General features: G+C 33.9%; 1 pseudogene; it reads right to left on the bottom strand.

Moving 5' to 3' along the window:
* Nucleotides 1-20696: 20696 nt before the first annotated feature.
* On the bottom strand, nt 20697-21435 carry LOC129500602 (peroxiredoxin-1-like; annotated as a pseudogene).
* Between the last annotated feature and the right edge of the window lie 276 nt (nt 21436-21711).

The following is a 21711-nucleotide window of genomic DNA, read 5'->3' as shown; positions in this document are numbered from 1 at the left end:
TGAAACCATCAAGCATATTAGGGCACATAATAGTAGTCCACCCTGCAAAATAAAAGAAAAAAAGAGTGGTGAGAAAATTTGAAATAATAATGACCAAAATCTCTAAATTAACTAAAGATGTGAATCTACAAATTCAAAACCTCTATGAACTCCAAGAAGGATAAACTCAAAGAAATTTACATACCTAGACATGTTATAGTCAAGTTGACAAAATTCAAAGACAAACAGCAAATCTGGAAAGCAGCAAGAGAAGAATGCCTTATTACAAACAAGAAACTTTCACTATGATTAACCCACTTCTCATCAGAAATCAGGGAGACCAGAAAATGATGCAATAACATCTGAAAAGTGCTGAAATAAAAGGACTGTCTACCACAACTCTATTATCCAGAAAAACTATCTTTCAAAAAATTAAGAGGAAATAAAGAACTTCAAAATTAACAAAAACTTAGAGAAGCTGTCCCTAATAGCCTTGCATGAAATAGCAGTCTATACTAGTTTCTAATGTAAGGAGAATACATGGTAACTCAAATTCACACAAATAATCAACAATTGGTATATAGGTATATATTAAAAAGACAAATACTTTCATTTGTAACTTTATATCCCTCTTTCTTTAAAAATCAACCACCTAAAGCAATAATTATAACACTGTGCTCACAGGCTCATGATATATAAAGATATAATTTGAATAACAATAGTACAAAGAAGGGCAGAGGAAAGAAAGTCATATTGGGTCAAAGTTTTATATACTACTGAAGTTAAGTTGATATTGACCTGAACTAGATTGTTTTAGGTTGAGATGCTAATTATAACCCACAGATAAATTATTGAGAAAACAACTAAAAGAAAAAATCTATACAGTAAAAGAAAGACCACATGAAAAAGTATCTATTTAACACTAATGGTCATAATAATCAAGGAAGAGATGAACAAAAGCCACATAGGACATGTAGAAAGTAAATAGCAAAATGGCTAATGCTAAAGCTATCATATCAGTAATTACAATAAATGTAAATGGATTAAACACTGCAAAAGATAGAGATTGTCAAAGTGGAAAACAGTTGTAAATGATACAATTACATAAGAAATACACTTTAGGTTAAAAGAGAAATTTTTGAAAAGATTTTATATATATATATATATATATATATATATATTCTACAGTAGAATACATACATACATTATAAAACACTGTTATGGTCTGTTTATTTCCCTATCATGTTGAAATCCTAACCCTCAAAGATGATAGTACTAGTAGGTGAGGTGTTTGGGAGGTGCATAAATCATGAGAGTGGATCCCTCAAGAATGGAATTAGTGACTGATAAAAGGGACTCCGGAGAGATCCCTAGTCCCTTACTCAATGTGGGGATACAATAAATCGGCAAACAAAAGGGAACCCTCAGTTGAACATACTAGATCTCAAACGTCCAGTCTTCAAAACTGTAAGAAATAATTTTTTTTCTTTTTTTTAAAGATTTTATTTATTTATTCATAGACACACACACAGAGAGAGAGAGAGAGAGAGAGAGAAAGGCAGAGACACAGGCAGAGGGAGAAGCAGGCTCCATGCAGGGAGCCTGACGAGGGCCTTGATCTCCAGGATCACATCCTGGGCTGCAGGCGGTACCAAACCACTGTGCCACCAGGGTTGCCCAAGAAATAATTTTCTGTCATTTATTATAAGCTTTTTAGTTTATGTGGCTCTGTTACAGCAGCTCACATAATCTAAGACTTTAACCAAAAGACACCTGGAATGGCTAAATTAATTCAGACAAAATAAACTTTAAACCAAAAGACGTTTCTATAAAGAGATTAATAATGATAAAAGGATTATGACAATTGTATATATTATATATATATATATATACTTAGAAACATCTCCAAATTACATTAAACAAAAACAAAATTGAGAAAAAAATAGACAATTCACAGATTGCAACCTGAGATCAGTAGAATATAGAAGACCTGAAAAACACTATAATTAGACCCAGTAGATATCTATAGAACACTGTCCAACAAGAGCAGGATACACATTCTTTTCAGGTGTATATGAAATATTATCCAGCATATAGACCACATATGATGACAGAAAACAAACCTTGATAAATTTGTTTGAAGTAATAAAATGTATATTTTTTATCTCAAGATATTAAATTGAAATCAACAATAGATAAACTTATGAAAACTCAGTAAACTATGCACTATCAAATAAGCAATAAGCCAAGTAGGTCAAGAAAGAAATGACAAGGAAAATAAGGAAATACCCTGAGAAGAATGAAAACTAAAAACACAACTTCCCAAAACTGATGTGATGCAGCTAAAGGAGTGTTTAGATGGATATTTATGTCTGTTACCACCTGTATATATATAAAAAAAGAATAAAGATCTCTTATCAATAGCCTAAGCTTCCAATTTAAGAATCTAGAAAAATTAAAGCAAACCACCTGAAAACAAACAGAAAGAAAAAAATTATAAAAATTAGAGTAGAATGAATAAAATAGAAAATAAAAAACAACAGAGAAAAACAACAAAGCTAAAATTGCCTATTTTAAAAGATGAACAATTTTGACAACTCTTCCACTAGACTGATCAAGGATAAAAATGAGATAAAAGGACAAAAATGCAAATTGTTAATTTCAAAAATGAGAACAAAGGTATTATGATCTGAGTTACAGAGACTAAAAAACAATGATAAGAAATACCATGAACAACTATCAGATAACATAAATGAAAAATTTCTAGAAAGACAAAAAGCATGGAAGTTGATTCAAGGTTAAATAGATTATCAGAATAGACCTATAGTAAGTAAATACATTGAATTAGCAATTAAAATATATCCTATAAAAATATTCATGCCCAGATGGCTTCATTAATGAATTCTACCAAACATTTAAAGGAGAAAGAATATTAATTCTTTGAAAACTCTTCTAAACAACACACTTGATTATATGAGACCAGTGTTACACTGGCACCAAAACCAGACAAAGACATCACAAGAAAAGAAACAAAGAAACGAAAACAACAAAAACAAACAAAAAAAGTACACACCAATAAAAATTCCAGCAATTTTGCAGAACACTAGATAAGTATGTATTTTCACATGCTACGTTTTTTCTATATACTAGCAATAGATAATCCAAAAATGAAATTAAAAATAGAATTGCATGCACCATAGCCAAAAATAGCTATGAATAAATTTAATCAAAGAAATGCAAGGTATATACACTGATAACTACAAAACATTGTTGAAGCAATTTTTTTAAAATGAATAGTTATTTTTTTTAAATTTTTTTTTTAATTTTTATTTACTTATGATAGTCACAGAGAGAGAGAGAGGCAGAGACACAGGCAGAGGGAGAAGCAGGCTCCATGCACCAGGAGCCCGATGTGGGATTCCATCCCGGGTCTCCTGGATCGGCCCTAGGCCAAATGCAGGCGCCAAACTGCTGCACCACCTAGGGATCCCGAAGCAATTTTTTTAATTAAAAAAAGACCTCCTATGCTATGGATCAAGTAAAAAATAATAGTGTTAAGATAATAATACTCTCCAATTGATCTACACATTTAGTAAAAAGCCTTTCAAAATTCCAGGTGGATTTCTTGTGTTTGTGGAAATAGACAAGTAGATCTGGAAACTGATCCTAAAATTGATCTGGAAATTGAAGAAACCAGAATAGCCAAAAACAATCTTGAAAAATAACAAAATTGCAGAACTCAGAATTTCTTGATTTCAAGACTTACTACAAAAGTATAGTTATTAAAACAGCATAGTGTTGGCCTACAGATAGACATATAGACCACTGGAATAGAATTCAAAGTCCAAAAAAAAATACATTTATCATTAACTGACTTTCAAAAAATGGTGTTAAGACTAGCTAATAAGGAAATACAAGTCTTTTCAATAAATAGTGCAGAGGTAGTTAAATATCTACATAAAAAAGAATAAACTTGGACATCTATCTCACTATTTATTTATTTATTTATTTAATTTATTTATTTATTCATGAAAGACACAGAGAGAGAAAGGCAGAGACACAGGCAGAGGGAGAAGCAGGCTCCATCCAGGGAGCCCGACCTGGGACTTGATCCTGGGTCTCCAAGATCACGCCCTGGGCTAAAGGCAGCACTAAACCGCTGAGCCACCTGGCTGCCCTCACATAATATTTTTCAAAAAAGAAACTCAACCTAGATCATTTGTCTAAATTTATAAAAAATGAAACCAAAACTATGGAATTTTTGGAGGAACATGTATGTGTAAATCATCATGACTTTGGGATTCGCAGTGGTTTCTTAGGTACGACACAAAAATACAAATGCTAAGAGAAAAAAGAGGTAAATTGGGTTTGATCAAAATTTTAAATTTTTGTGTTTTATGGGATACCATAAAGTGAAAATATAAACCACAGAATGGGAGAAAATATTTTAAAATCATATCTCTAACAAGGTAGGGATTTGAACCCAAAATGTATAAAGAATTCTTACAAACCAATAATAAAAAGAAAAAAATAGATAAAATTTCAATAGACATTTTCCAAAGGGGATATTCAAATATCCTATAAGCATGTGAAAAGTTACTCACCATCATTAGTCACTAGGGCCATGGAAATTGAAACCACAATGAAAAACTACTTTACATTTACTGGAGTGGCTACAATAAAAAAACAAGTAGTAACTAATGTTAGAGAGGTTGTGGAACTAGAACTATCATAGACTGTTGTTGGTGGGAATGTAAAGCGAAGTGATGCTTTAGAAAACAGTCTGGCATAATACCCTCCAGTTCCATCCACGTCAAAGCAAATGGTGGGTATTTGTCGTTTCTAATGGCTGAGTAATATTCCATTGTATACATAGACCACAGCTTCTTTATCCATTCATCTTTCAATGGACACCAAGGAGGGTATTATGCTGAGTGAAATAAGCCAATCGGAGAAGGACAAACATTATATGGTCTCATTCATTTGGTGAATATAAAAAATAGTGACAGGGAATAAAGGGGAAAGGAGAAAAAATGAGTGGGAAATATCAGGAAAGGGGACAGAACATGGAAGACTCCTAACTCTGGGAAAAGAACTAGGGGTGGTGGAAGGGGAGGTGGGCAGGGGGTGGGGGTGACTGGGTGACAGGAACTGAGGTGGGCACTTGACGGGATGAGCACTGGGTGTTATTCTATATATTGACAAATTGAACACCAATAAAAATAAATTTGTAAGAAAAAAAAAGAAGAAAGAAAGAAAGAAAGAAAGAAAGAAAGAAAGAAAGAAAGAAAGAAGAAAGAAAGAAAGAAAAGAAAGAAAAGAAAAGAAAAGAAAAAGAAAAGAAAAGAAAGAAAGAAAAGAAAGAAAAGAAAGAAAGAAAAGAAAGAAGAAAAGAAAAGAAAAGAAAAGAAAAAGAAAAGAAAGAAAAGAAAAGAAAAAGAAAAGAAAAGAAAAGAAAAGAAAAGAAAAGAAAAGAAAAGAAAAGAAAAAAAGAGTTTGGCAGTTCTACCAAGTGTGGTACGGAGTTACGGTATCACCCAGCAGTTCTACTCCTAAGTATGTGACCAAGCAAAGTGAAAGCAAGTTTCCACATGAAATCTGTACATGATAATTCACAGAATGATTATTCATAATAGCTAAGCAATGGAAACTAGACAAATGCCTTTCAACTGATAAGTGGCTAAACAGTAAGTGATATAGCCACACCATGGAATATTTGGGAAAAAAAAGATAAAATACTGATACATAAAACAACACAGGTGAGTCTTAAAAACATGATCCTAAGTAAAAGAAACTAGTAACTAAATATCATACATTTTATAATTCCATTTAAGTGAAATATCTAGAATAAGCAAGTCTCAAGAGACAGGAAGTGAACTTGTAGTTGACTAAGACAAGGGGTGGCTTTGGGAGACAATGCATACTGACTGCTGATAGATACGGGGTTTCTTTCTGGGATAATGAAAATGTTCAAAACTTAGATTGTGGTGATGGTTGCATAAATTTATGACTACACCAAAATCTATAGAAATGTACCCTTTGAGTGGTGCATTTTATGGTCTATGAGTTATATGTCGATAAAGGCACAAAAATTCATAGAGAAATATCCAAACTTCCCATATTATGGTTAAGAGTAATATACTTAAACTTGACTAAATATAATAATAATAATGATAATAATAATATCTGCTGTTATTTACTGCTTGTCATAGCAGCCATCTTGAGTATCAGACACTCCAATTAGTGATTTGAGTTACAGTAAGTCTGATCTTTAAGACAGTCCTGCAGAATGGATAATAGTAATGAACACAGTGCAAGTGAACAAATGGAATGTCATATAGATTAAGTCAGAAGGTAAAACCAATTACCTGGTAAACAGTACAGCCAGGATATAAAATCAGTATACGGCCCATGTATTTTCCTTGATCTATATGGTCTTAAGAAATATCTAGAGCAACATTTCACAATATGTATTTGTAGTATACTAGTGCCAGTAACATTTCCAGATTTTATATTCTAAAAGGATTCCATCATTCAAACTGAGAAACACTGAATTTATGTATATATTTATATAGATACACATCAATTTTTGAGAGTCTAAGGACATTAACCTAATTCTTTTTGTATAGATGAGCAAATGAGCCCATATGAAGACAAGTGACCTCCCTAGCATTTCCTAATCTACATAGCACAAAAACTACCTTTCAGATCAGTGATTTATTCCACTGTATCAGCCTTATATCAAGGTCTAGGGCTAAGCTAAATTTGTAGCATATTAATGCTTTTGGGTATTAATGATAGTAGGTAATTTTTTTTTTGGCATTTCAACTATATTTTAGGCACTGTTCTCTTTACTTTTAAAAATGCTTTCTCTTTCTTGAAGCTCTTTATTTTCCTATTGCTAAGACTTGATTTTTCTCCCATATCATTGTATGCTCCTTTGCAGTTTCTTTTTCAGGATTGTTACCCCGTCTCAATCCCTAATTCTTGTGATGTCCCAACCTTGGACTATTTATCTTCTTTATTTATACTCACTGTCATGGTTTTAAATACTATCTATGTGCTTGTGACTCCAAGATTTACATATCTATCTCTAATCTCTCTGCTGAGCTTCAGACTAAAATATTCAACCACCTGCTCAGAACCTCCATTTGGATGTCTAATTTAAAGTTAATATATTCAAAGGAGATACTCTCTTTCTCTCCCTTACCAAAGTATATTCCTAGACCCCCTCTTTCCCCTCTTCTTTTACCAAATAGTACACTATCCATCTAGTCATTCACACCAAAACCAGTGGTAATCCTCACTTTCTCACTCTTTCACACTTATAATCAGTAAGCTCTGTTTGTATACATGAAAATGTCTCACCATTTCTTAGCACCTACTTCTTACCATGTTTATTGAGGCCACCAAAATCTCTTGCCTTGATATTCATAACTTCATAACTAGGTTCTCTTGATTTCATACTGCCCCAGTACTAGAGAGCTTCTCTTCTCTCCTAGAGGTCCACTCACCACTGTTCTCTGCCCCTGCCTGTGCCTCTCAAGGATGTCAGGAATGGACTGCAACATCAGGTTCCTTTGTACTCTAGATTTCATTTGGTTTTGGCAATGGATATGTGGGTGACACATCAGCAGGAGTCAGAAACAGGGAGGGGAAATTGGAGAGAGATTATTCCCAAGATCTTCCCATACAGACTGAATTCAGGTTGACCAGTTCTTGAATTTAAGGTCTCCATTTGGATCAGACACTCCTCTTCACTTCCATCACTAACTGCTATTTTCCTCTGTGCTTCTGGGCCTAGGACTGGTAAAAGCTCCCAGTTATTGGCCCTCTGTCAATACACTATAGTTTGCTAACTATGTCTTTAAGAATGCTTTTTTTAAAAGATTTTATTTATTTATTCATGAGAGACACAGAGGCAGAGACACAGGCAAAGGGGGAAGCAGGTTCCCTGCAGGGAGCCCGATGTGGGACTCAATTCCAGAACCCCGAGATCACACTCTGAGCCGAAGGCAGATGCTCAACCACTGAGGCACTCAGGCATCCCATGAATGCTCCTTTTATTTAACTCTCCACAAAGTAGTGAATTTGAGCCTCGCATTTATGTCTAGCAAGGACTCCAGGTGATATATTACTATGGCTTTTTCTATACATATCAACAATAATTATCTTTAAAAAATTAATGAAATCAGCTTCTCAAAACTCTTTGGTGACTTCCTCATATATTAGACTAATATCCAAATCCCTAAACATGGCCCATAAGGTCCCGTAGGAGCTGGCTCTGCCCCTGAATCTGGGTTCATTTCCCATTCTTCCTCCTCTCACTCATTGTGTTCCTGTTGTTTTAACCTTCCACTTGTTCCTCAAATAATAATATAACATACCAAGCTTGTTTCTATCTCCAGAGCCATGACATTTTCTGTTAGTTCTGCCTGAAATGCTTCTCACACATAAGTGGTCATTGTTTACTTCCTCATTTCACTTAGGTGTCATTTGGAGAGGCTTCCCTAAGTACCTTTTCAAAAATTAGTATTCAGTATCTAATCCTTTGCCCGACTTAATTTTTCTCCTAAAATTTACTTCTACCTCAAATTACATTTTATATTTATTTGCTTTATTTGTCTGTTTCATTCACCGGAATATAAGTATCCCAATGTAAAAATTTTATATTTCTTAGTTACTGTCAGAGTAAGAAAGCATTGTCTGGATTATACCAGTGCTACAAAAAAAAAAAAAAAAAAAAAAAAAAAGAAAGAAACAAACAAACACCCCAAACTATTTAGGGTGCAAATGAATGATTATGTGAGGTAGCCATGAAGCTTCTATCACAATCACCATTTTACAGATGAAGAACTGAGAGTTACCTAGAAAATGGTAGACCTGAAAATAGTGAACTAATTTTAAAAGAGTCAGGAACTATGTCTCATTACATTTTTTTATTTTCCTTAAACTCCAACACAGTGCCTTGAACATAGCAATCCCTCAACTGATTTATGTTCACTAATGATGAAAGCTTTTTAAAGAAGGGCAATGTGGTAGCAATGTAAAGATTGGCTTTCAGAAGGGAAGCTAGTTAGGAATTTATTTTAGCACTTAGGTTTGCATTTCCAAATAGTCTTAGAAAATATAAATTGATCATTAAAAAGGTATTTTTAATGAAGGCATCTATGATTAGTATAGTCAAGTGTTAATGACTTACAAATATCTTTTTGCAGTTGCTTATTTAGTTTGTAGATTATCTGGGCCTCACTTTTGCTGCTTGCTTTTGGAAGCTCTGCTTTGAACATTCATTCATATCATTCATTTAAAACTTTTTATTAGTAGCTCTGATACAAACAAGGAAAACATGTTAGAAATAGAATATGCTATTATGTGATTATTACCTTTGGATTCAGCTTCGCAACTATTTTCTTTCAAATATATACTGAATATATAACATGAATATATACTGAATACATACCAAATATTTAATATGTGGGATTTAAAAATGTAGATATCAACCCCAATCTGTATTATTTGGTTAAGGAGTTAAGAAATACATATACATGAAGCAAGGTGACATCCAATTCAAGACAAGATGCTACATAAGCCCATACAGGATATAGTAGATCAAATTGACTTCACATCTCCAAGACCTTCCTGATGGTTTTTGTGAATTATTTTGTTTTGGTTTAGCTAGATATTTATAACCATAGGATGTGTGACATTTATAGCTATAGCAATAGAATTTTGTTGTGCTTTGCATGATTGCAGATTTGATGATTTTGATACTGGTCTAGTTTCTGGGTACATTTCCCCCCCCCAAAAAAAAACAAAGAAATAGCTATTTGTCCTTCTGCTACAATGTTGTAAAACTACTTAAAACATATAGCTCCATGAAGTAAAGGTATTTCGTAAAAATACTTTCTTAAAAAAAAATCATTAGAAAATCTAAGGATTTTAGGAACCATGCTCTCAGATTACAGCAAAAGAACATATTGGGATGCTCAAGTCCAAGTTTAATTATCAATATCAGAAAAAAAATCTTCTCTCTCAAAGGTACCTAAGGTATTATCATATATTTCTTTAATGTAATCCCATATTCTTCTGTTTGTCTTAACGTGAAAGATCCTTTAAGACAATTTTAAGCATTATTGTTCCTGGTCAGTAAATTGCTACTAATTATTTTATCACAGAATTGAAAGAGTTTTCTTTTGTACAATGTTTATTACATTAAGATGCTAAAAATATCATTATTACTTAGTGGACACTAAACTTAAAGAAAGTTTGTAAAACTAAATTAAGCAAAGAAATCCTGAATGAAGGCAAGCTTGAATTCTATGCTGTAAATACCAACAAAAACAAATTAGAAAATTTAAATTGATGCAAATTAGAATCTACAATGAAAATATTTAAGCAGCAAATAGAATATTAAAAAGAAACTACAGAAATGGAAAATAGATGGAAGCAATTTTTATCTTTTTAAAATTTTACTATATATATATTTATATGTATATATTTTTAAAACAATTTTTAAATGATTTTTATTTAATTTTAGCAAATTTTAGAAGTTGCGAGAATATTAGATTCCTCACAGACTTCACATGCAGTTTCCCCTGTTCTTAAAATTACTTTAGTACATTTGTCACAAATAATATACCTTTATTTTTAACTAATGTCGGTATTTTATTCAGATTTTCTTAGTTTTTGCCTCATGTCCTTTCTCTGTTCCAAGATTCCGTCCAGGATATCACATATTTAGTTTCCTTAGGCTTCTCTAGATTATGACAGTTTCTTAGACTTTTCGTTTATTTGTTACTTTGACAGTTTTGTAGAGTATTGGCCAAGTATATTGTCAAATGCCTTTCAGTTTGGGCTTGTTTGATGTTTTTCCAGTGCTTACACAGTGCTTATGAATTTGGGGAGAGAGAGTACAGATGTAAATTGTTATTCTCATCACATCATAAGGGTACATGCTATTGACATGACTTTATCTTTGATGACATTAGTCTTTATTTCCTGGTAGAAGTAGTGTTTGCAGGTTTGTGTTTTTGTGTTTTTGTTTTTCTATGTGAAACATTTATTTTTCCTCTCTCTTTCCATGATGTACTCTTTAGTAAGAAGCTACTTTAGGCATTTCAGTCACAAGGGTGGGACTTTATCTTCTACCTCCTTGAAGGGGCAATAGCTACATAATTTGTGATTCTTCTGCATTGGAAACTTGGCTCCTCTCTCATGCATTTATTTACCCAATCACTTATTTATATTGGTCTAGCTCATGTATATTTATTTTATTCATTGGCTTATAATCTGATGCTACCATATTTATTTCATTGCTCAAATTGTTCCAGTTTTGGTCCACTGATAGTAATTTTAGTGGGTTCTATATCCCTTTCACACAGCCCTGTTTTGTGTTTCTTTTTTTTCCCCCAGCATTGTCTGCTTTTTGTCAGGACAAAATGCTCAGTGGCTTGCCTTGTATATTCCCTGCCACGGCCCTGATATCAACTATTCATCTATCTAAATACTCATCACCCACCCCAGGTCATACAGATTTCTTCCTATGTTCCTTTGCAGAAAGTTTCAAGTTTTAAATTTTATATGTAGGCATTTGATTCATTTTTTAAAGTGAATCTCTTTTAGAGAAAGGGAGAGAAAGAGAACACGAATGGGGGCAGAGGGAGAGAATCTTTCAAGCAGACTCCTTGCTGAGTGAGGAGCCCAATTCGGGGGCTTGATCCCACAATCCATGAGATCATGACCCCCCGTGGAAACAAAGAGTCAGATACTCAACCAACTGAACCACCCAGGCACCCTGCATTTCATTCATTTTAAAATAATATTTGTACAAGATATATGTGTCTAGGAGCTTTTTTTTTTTTTAAAACAATGATGTCCAATTGTTCCAGCACTGGTTGTTGAAGACATCCTTTCTTGAATTGCCTTTGCAATTGAATTGCCTTTACAAATACTTTGGTCTGGTATTGGTTGAATATATTTGTATAGGTATATGCCTGAGGGCTCTATTCTTTTAAACAGCATGTTTATCATTTTATCACCATCATACTGTCATTATTACAGTTAATTGCTAAAATCAACTATGATCCAATTGTACGGAATGCATAGATAAATTTGGGAAGAACTGAAAACTTAACAATATTGAGTCTTCCAATATATGGATAGAGAATATCTATCCATTTATTTAGATCTTTGATTTCTGTCATCAGTGCTGCTTTGCAACCTTCCACATACAGATACCGTCGACATAGTTGTTATAGACTTAGGTTTTGGGGGGGTTAGGGGAGGGATACTGCTAGTTTAAATGGTACTTTTTTGTATATTTCCAATGCCAAATGTTCAATGATGGCATAGGAAAGCAATTGACTTTTGTTACCCTTGTATCCTGCAACCTTCCAATACTTGTTTATTAATTGAGTTTGAGAGTTCTTTTTGTAGAACTTTTAGAAGTTTTCTTTATTGAAAATCATGTCATCTACAATTTTATTTCTTCCTTCTAATGATTATGCCTTTGCTTATTTTTATTGCCTTATTGTAAGAACTAAAATTTCAGTAAAAATTTGAAGAGAGTGATGAGAGAATATACTTTTTTTACCTAGGGGAGAGTCATGTCTCTCAAGCAAGTCTAATATTAGCTCTAGGTCTTTCCCTATACCCTGTTTATCAGCTAAAGGAAATTCCCTTTGATTCCTAGTTTTCTGAGATCTTGTCTCATAAGCAGGAACTGACTTTTGTCTAACACTTTTTGTGCATCTGTTGATGTAATCAGACAGTTTTTCTTATTTACTCTGTTAATCTATTTAGTTACTGTGATTCATTTATAAATGTAGAGGCAGCCTGCATACTGGGAGGAATGCCATTTGACGGTGATATATTTATTTTTTAATTTCTTACATTGCTGGATTTGTTATCATTTTGTAAAGGAATTTTGCCTCTTTGGCCATTAGAGATATTCATCCGTACTTTCCTTTTCTTGTGATGTCTGCACCTTGTTTTTGGTATTACTGCAATGATTACCTAATGCATTGAAAATGTTCTCCCTTTTTTCCATATTTCTGGAAAAGATTCTGTAGAATTGGTATTATTTCTTCTTTAAATGTTTGGTAGAATTCACCAAATTGGGCCCTATGTTTGTTTGTTGGTTTTTTTTTTTTTTTTTTTTTTTTTGGAATTTTTGAAACTACTGATTAAATGTCTTCATAGATAGGGCAGTCTAATTAATCTAATTTTGCTCTGAGTGCATTTTGGCAGTTTGTCTTTCTTTCTTTCTTTCTTTCTTTCTTTCTTTCTTTCTTTCTTTCTTTCTGTTTGTTTCTTTCAAAGAATTGTCCAGGCCATTGAAGTTATCAAATCTGACAGAGTTGTTGAGGGTAGTGACTTATTATCCTTTTAATGTCCATGGGGTCAGTAGTGATTATGCTCTTTCAAATGTGATATTAGTAATTTGTATCTCCTCTCTTTTATCCTTGGCTGGCCCACCTAGATTTACCAATTTTGTTAATCTTTTCCAAAAAATAAACTCTACTAGCTTTCAGTTTCATTCATTTTGACTATTGCTCCTGGTTTTTAATTTCTTTGATTTCTTCTCTAATAATGTTATTTTCTTTCTTCTGCTTACTCTAGGTTTAATTTGTACTTCTTCCTCCAGTTCCCTAAGATAAATGCTCAGGTTATTAATTTTAAATTAATGTTCTTCAGAATCTCTATCTTGCAGCTCTTTCATCTGTCATCCAGTTAGAGTTCTGAAGGCTTGGTAGTGTATGGAAGAGAGAGAGTTTTCCATAATTTTGTCATTATGTTAAAATCTATGTGACCCTGTGTCTTTCACAAATGTCTGGCTCCCTCCTCCAGAGGTGTGACTTTTTCTTTAACACTCTTTGTTAGTCTCTCTCTCCTGGCTTCAATGTTCCTTATCTATTTTAGTTCTATCCCCTCTTATTATTTTTTTCCCCTTAGATGAGACAAGAAAGCTACAGGGGAGGCCAAATTCCTTTCCTTCAACTGCAAAAAGTCTTCAGAATTATCTTCTCATGAATTCTTTTTTCACCTAGATATCAGGCATTTATTAGGGAGAAGATTCAGGATGAGTTTCAAGATGATTGTTCTCTAGACTTCCTAACTAGTAGCTTCAGGGAAAGTTTCTAAAATTCTCACCAGGAGAACTTGGTAGATTCCTGTAGTAAAATCCTGAATAACTGTGGGGGTCCAGTAATGACTGCAGTCCCCAAGAGTTTCTCACTTTTAAGCTAATCTGCACTCAACCTCCAGCAGTTCTTCAAAATTACTATGTAAATATTCTTACCAGTTTCAGGATTCCCACAGATTCTACTCCAGGTAAACACATCTCTGGAGCTATATCTTTCTGCATGTGACCATCTCTCTATATTTTGGGATTTCAGCTTGCCCTGTGACATCTGTTCAATGATGGGTCAAAAACAATTATTGATTTTTTAATTTGTCTGGGCTTTTTTTATTATAAAGACAGGAGTGAATGCTTCTCATCTGTTTGCATATGATGCTGAAACCGAAAGTCCCTAGATGTAATTAGATAAATACTCTACAACTCACACCATGGCAGATCGAATTAACAAAATAGAGAATTCCTTAAATGGTGGAATCAATGTTATACAAATTGTCATGCTTTTAAAAATATTCCCTGAAAAATTAGAACAAAATTTATTTTCAAATATTTATAAGAGAAGATCACTTAAAAATATGAGAAAATAGAGTAAGCCCTTAAACAATTTCAATGCTAAAGGATACATATTTTATTTTAGGGAGGTATTAAACTACATCTTAAAAATAAAAGGAGGAAATAATAAATCTGTGCAGTATTTTTTTTTTTTTTTTTTAATTTATGATAGTCACAGAGAGAGAGAGAGAGAGAGGCAGAGACACAGGCAGAGGGAGAAGCAGGCTCCATGCACCGGGAGCCTGATATGGGATTCGATCCCGGGTCTCCAGGATCGCGCCCTGGGCCAAAGGCAGGCGCCAAACCGCTGCGCCACCCAGGGATCCCTCTGTGCAGTATTTTTAAGCAAACATCTTTATAATACTTAAGACGACACTATTTATTTTTTTTGTTTGATTTTTGAAAGATTTATTTATTTACTAAAGGTGGGCAGAAGGAGAGAGAGAATCCTGAAGCAGACTTCCTATTGAGCATGGAGCCCCACATGGGGCTGGGTCAAGACCCCGAGATCATGACCCCAGCCAAAATAAAGAATCGGGGTGCTTAACCAACTGAGCCACCCAGGCATCCCTGGTGCTGTTTGTCAGTCCTATACCTAGCACTAGTACCAGACTATATTATTTTATTTTTATAACTTAATATTTTTCTACTAAATGTAGTAGATAATTAGATCTGTTAATACTTAGTAGAGCACTTATGTAGCAAATTATCTTTTTTAAAAAAATTATTAATTTATTTAAGAGAGAGAGAGAAAGAGAGGGGAGGATAGAGGAAGGAGAGAGAGAGAATCTCCAGCAGACTCCCTGCTGAGTACAGAGCCCTGACACAGGACTCAATCCCATGACCCTGAGATCATTATCTGAGCAGAAACAAGAGTCAGGCCCTTAACTGACTGAGCCACCAAGGAGCCCCTAACAAAAACAGTATATGACTGTTATTTCATTTTTAAAATGGATATCATTTTAAAGCATCTAATTAATATTCATATATTTTTGACACAACAAAAAACTTCCATTTAAAAATTTAGAATGTAATCCAAGTGGTTAACAATCACTGGATCCTGAAACCCTTGCCCCAAATTTCAAGACAGAACGTGATAATAACATATGCCCATTTAGTACAGCTATAATTTGCCTGATTTTCTGTCTGAGTTTTAAAATACAAACATCTTGCAATTCCTTTAAGCTCATGTCCATTCCTTCCAATCCTGAAATGAGAAAATCCAAATCCCCTGTGGGAAGATTGCAGCCACTATAAAAGCCATCAGGATTTATAGAAAGTTTTCCATTCATGTCTCTCTCTCTCTCTCTCTCTCTCTCTTTTTTTTTTTTTTAAAGAAGGAATGCACATGTGCACCTGAGCTGGGAGGAGGGGCAGAGGAAAAGGAAGAATCTTAAGCAGTCTCCACGCCCAGCACAGAGCCTGACTTGGGGCTTGATCTTACCCTCAGATCATGACCTTAGTGGAAATCAAGAGCTGGAAGCTTAACCAACTGTGCCACTCAGGCTCCCCTCTACCTATGTTGTCTTTCACCAGTTTTCTCCCTTTCTGGTTAGTAAGAGATATATGCTTGAAAGAAGTAAGAAGCTGAACTTCACTGTGAAAAATCTATTCCTTAAGTAGAATTATTTTTTACTTCTATTATTTTTTTTGTTTTCTATGTTTTCTCTGGGAAAAATGGATTTGTATTAGTATTTTTAATGAGGTCGTTTTGGTTTTCTCCAGTTTTCGAGTTTCATATTTGATATTTTAACTCTCAGTTTGCACTCTGAAACAATTTTATGAAGAGCACAATTCCTGAAAGTCAACTGGATCAATGGGATGTATGATAATATTTTTAATTTTTTATGATAAGTTTTTATTTCTTACATCTTCAGGCCTCACATCTTGAAAGTTTTATATTAAAATCTGAGACAACAGAGTAAAGGTGAAATGATTATTGGAATGATTCAAAACTGAGTTTATAAACCAGAAGAAAATAAGTTAGGGACACTACAGCACTTCTGTTGAATGAGTGTCTAAATGTCAGCATTTTGTAGTCTCAAAAATAAATCAATTATTTTAAATAAAGTCTTTCTTTTAAAAAGAAGCTGAGGGGAATAAGAATAATTTTTCACTCATTTGAGAAGGAAATGAGTCCACTGGGGAACTTTGCATGGGGGTTCCATGGAGGATAAAGAGACAACCAAAGCCCAAAGCAGGCTTTGTAAACTTATTTAAAATATTTCTTTTTGCATTTTTTTTCTTTAAAGCTTTCAAGTTTTAATCATTACCATATGGGATTTGGAAAGAAATTGTTAAAAATAATTGCTCACAATAATCATAAGTAGTCTGAATTAAATTAGAGCAGAGAGTGAGAGACGATGTGGTGAGTATAAGTTTGCTTTTAAAAACAAATGCTTAATGGAAATGGAAGGGCACATTTAATATTGCATGTGAAATTATTTATTATTGGCAAGAAATCCTAAGCATTTCAAGTTTAAATGAATATCATTAGTATTTGGATACTCATGGATTATCTATCATTCATGGATTAACTATTATTTTTTAATGCCATAAGTCAATTCACAAAACTTTAGGGAAGATATTGCCTCAACTTCACCATCTCTGGGGAAAAAAAATGCTAAGAAGCTTTATGTAAATAGTGTTATACTGTTCTCACAGGAATAGTTAGTGTACTTTTTAAAGGAAAAATAAAGGATCTTAAGAGACCAAAAGCTTGTTTGTATAGACTTGGGTGAAAAAAAAAAGAGGAAAAAAAAAAAGGACGAAAAAAGAAAGAAAAAGAAAAAAAAGGAAAATGCTGAAAGAAGTGCAAGTTTATATGCCTCAGTGAGATACCATTTATTGCATCCCAATTTGACAGAAAAAAAATTTTAAAAATTAAAAAAAATTGTAAGGACATAAACTTTATTCCTACACTGCTGGTGACAGTTCAGAATGGTACAACCTCTATAAAAGAAAGTTAACATTATATAACAGAATTACAATCTCTCTGATCCTGCGATCCCACTTCCAGAAATTTATCCTGAAGATATACACCTCTTCAAATATGAAACAACATATGCACATAGTTATTCACTGCAATGTTATTTTCAATAGAAAAATACTGAAAGCAACCAAAGTATGCCCCTGCCCTGTAGTCTAGGTGAATCAATTATAGAAAATCCATAAAATGAAGTATTAGGCAACTATAAGAAATATGAAGACTATTTTAATCCACATGGAAAGAATTTCAGACTCTATTGAGTTAAAAAAAAATGGAAGCAAAGGAAATCAAGATACAAAAGAATGTATATTATATCCTACCTTTTGTGGATAAGAGAAAAATATATACACCAAAAAATAATAAAATAAGTCTTGAGCTATATTTAGTAAGCTTAGTAGTATTGTGTTTTAATTCTGAAACTATGTTCTGTAAATTGTGGACTAGAGCAAAAGAGTGAATATACTGAGGCTTCTGGGAAAGTATGGGAAAGAAAGATATACACAAAATAGAAAATGAAGAGAAACAGAAGTCAATATTGTTGAATCTGATCTGAAAAAATCAGTATGAACTTGTGATTTTTGTGTGTATAAATCTGTATATAGACACACACACACAGACTTTCTTACCCTGTGCCCTGAAACTACATAAAAATAATGACATTCCAAAAGCAAAGAGCACATCTAAGTCCCAATATGTAATTATATCTCTCTCTCTATGAAGTCATGGCTTATGTAAAAAACAAAAAGAGAAATTTCATATCTAGGACAAGGAAAGTTCAGAGTGAACCTAGAACAACTTTTTGGCCAAAAAGAAAAAAATGAAAAAAAGAAAGAAAACAAAAAACAAAAACAAAAACAAAACCCCTCTCCTTTCAGGAAGAATGCCAGTTAATAAAAATAAGGGAGATTATAAAAATAGAATACCACCATTTTGTTATGTTCAGTGAAATGATGAATGCTGACAGGATCAGTGATGGGTGGGAAAGCCATTTAAGGAAAGGCTACTGGGGAAGGACTGAGTCAGAAGATAAATTTTTATGGAGAGGTCTGACTGTCACTATCTTAATCAAGTGGTCGAACACAGCCTTGCCAATGATGGGAGGGCCTCACTTGACATGCTTCCTGAGGGTCAAAGCATCATCCATGTGGAATTGAGGCTACCAAAATTTTATCCTGAAGAAGAAGTTGGAAGAACTTAGGGCAATCTGAGTAGACCATCAAATAAATAATGAAGAAATGAGGAAGGTGACTTAAAATACATAGTAGGCAAATGTTCCATGTGAACCCTGCCTGCATGGTCCCTACCTGCATGGTCTCTATAAAGGATATCTTGACGAGAACTGAGGACATTTGAATTTGATCTGTATGTTAGTTTATTGTACTGAAACTATGTTGATTTTCTTAGACAGTAGTGATATGGTTTTATAACAGAATATCCTTGTTTTAGGAAGAGGTATTTAGATGTGAGAGATTCTGATCCTCTGGCTACAGTTATGTCTTGGCCAAAACTAAGAGAGAAGGCAAGGGGAGGGGAAGAGAGGGGAGAGGAGAAAGAAGGAAAGATGGGAGCAGCTTTGACAAGATTTTAAGTGATGAATCTTTTTAAAGAGTAAGTTGGGTTTTACTATGCTATTTTTTCAACTATTCTGTAGATTTGAACTATTTCAAAATAAAAATAAAATAAATGTATAGGAAAGAAAAAATAATTGATGCCTATAAATAGCTTTTTGACTTCCTAGTTTTTTTAATCTTACAATATACAGAGTCAAAAAGCATAATGTGAGTGCTATGTTATTATCATTTACAAGTAAGATTTTAAATTGGACTCATTTAAGACCACCACTGGAATGAAGGAGAAGATAGAATAAAACATTAAGGATAAAAAATAATATTTAAGCCAGGAAGGTGTAGAGGCAGGGGAGATCACTGAATATATTAAATGATGATAAATATAAGATATTAAGTTTTAGCTAAATATATTAAGTGAATCAAATGTGCACCTTTTAAAGTAACAACGAACACAGATTATGCAAGTTTCTCTGAATTGCATCATTCTTGTATTAAAGTTATTGTTATAATAATGAGATTTTAATCATCATTAACAACCTTATTCAGAAAATTGAGACCAGAAAAAAAAAAATCAGGCTTTATTTTAACAAATGTTTCTGGAAAATCTCTTACATGCAAAACAGAAATGCATGTTACGAAAGGAATGATGTCCAACTAGTGTTCCTTAGATATTATTATTAATATTGTTTTCCAAGTGGAAAGTAAATGAATACTCAACATTTTGTATTCTGCTTATTAAAAACAAAAGTGTCTGCAAAATAATTTATATTTAGTGAACCTAAAAATGGATTAATAGAATTTTATTAGAATTTTAAAGTAGAATTATTACAAAAAGATGGACATGTTTGCTTGGCTTATTCTCCAAAATATAATTACTTCCAAACAATAGCAACCTTCACCAATATATGCAAGCAACGAACCAAAATGAACAACTAATCTGGTGTCTTGTTTAAAAGAGTATGTATGACACTGAGAATGCCAACTTCAGAATCAGGCTTTTTTACATTCAGATCCTAGATCGCTTGCTCATTATCTTTATGATCACAAGAAATTTACATAAAATCTCTAAGCCCCAGTTCTCTCTTCAGTGAGAAGGAGTAATACTTGTAAATTTCTTATCCTAGTGCTTGTCATGTAAGGAGGACTCCATAAATGTTCTATTACCAGTGCTAACCTCATTAAAAGGTAATCTTTAATTGTTAGATTCAAAATATAAACAGACTTTCAAAGGAGGTGATATAAAACTCGTCAGTGCATGAATTGCTTTACATAATAACTATTAACTATCACTTTATTTTTTTTCTCAGTTCAAGTTTAATAGAAACAACAAAAGATCAAAATTCATGCCCTGCTACTGTACATATCAGTTAGCCTGCCCCATAGCATACCTCAGACCATTCTCTCCAGAGGAAGAAAAGCTGGCCTCCTAACCCCTGCAGGAAAGGGCTGTCTTGTCCCAAATACATACCACATCTGCAGAGTCTAAAGTCTTGTTTTAAGCATGACAATAGTACAAAAAAAGATTCTGTTTTCATGGATGCCCCACTACAGCCCGGCCCTAAAATGGCGAGGCGCTCACTTCTGCTTAGAGAAATATTCTTTGCTCTTCTGGACATCAGGCTTGATGGTATCACTGCCAGGCTTCCAGCCAGCTGGGCACACTTCCCCATGCTTGTCAGTGAACTGGAAGGCCTGAACCAGTCGCAGAGTCTCATCCACAGAGCAACCAACAGGAAGGTCATTTACAGTGATCTGCCGAAGGATACCTTTATCATCAATGATAAAGAGGCCCCTGAACGAGATGCCTTCATCAGCCTTTAAGACTCCATAGTCCTGAGCAATGGTACACTTGGGGTCTGATACCAAGGGACTGTTCATGGGTCCCAGTCCTCCTTGGTTCTTGGGGGTGTTGATCCTACAGCAAGCCAGGTGACAGAAATGAGAATCCACAGAAGCACCAATCACTTGACAGTTGAGTTTCTTAAATTCTGCCCTGTCACTGAAAGCAATGATCTCCGTGGGGCACACAAAGGTGAAATCAAGAGGATAAAAGAAGAATACAACATATTTTCCTTGTAGTCACATAAGCTGAGGTCTTTGAACTGGCCATCTGGCATAACAGCCGTGGCTTTGAAGTTGGGAGCAGGATGCCCAATTTTGGCATTTCCTGAAGACATCTTGCTATGGGCAGCACTGAGGAGACTAACTGCCGAAGACCAGTCAGGAAGAAGACGCTAACCATCACTTTAAAAAGAAGTTACTTTGTTTACTTATAAAAGTAAACATTTCCTAATGTACAGAGGTCTAAAGCATAAACAAAACAGTCTCCCTGTTTTTCTGTTAAGACTGACAAAGAAGACAAGGGGCAAAAGATGAGAGAAGTAGAAGCTGTGGAACAGGTATGGCATTTTAACTACAGACAGAAAGCTTACACTGGTCTCCATACTTGCCAGTAGAGAGGAGCCTGACCTACTAGTGACCAT

This window comes from Nyctereutes procyonoides, unplaced genomic scaffold, assembly GCF_905146905.1.
Source record: "Nyctereutes procyonoides isolate TBG_1078 unplaced genomic scaffold, NYPRO_anot_genome, whole genome shotgun sequence".
NCBI lineage: Eukaryota > Metazoa > Chordata > Mammalia > Carnivora > Canidae > Nyctereutes > Nyctereutes procyonoides.
Note: the sequence above shows the minus strand (reverse complement) of the source record. Positions and strands in the feature narration are given on the sequence as shown.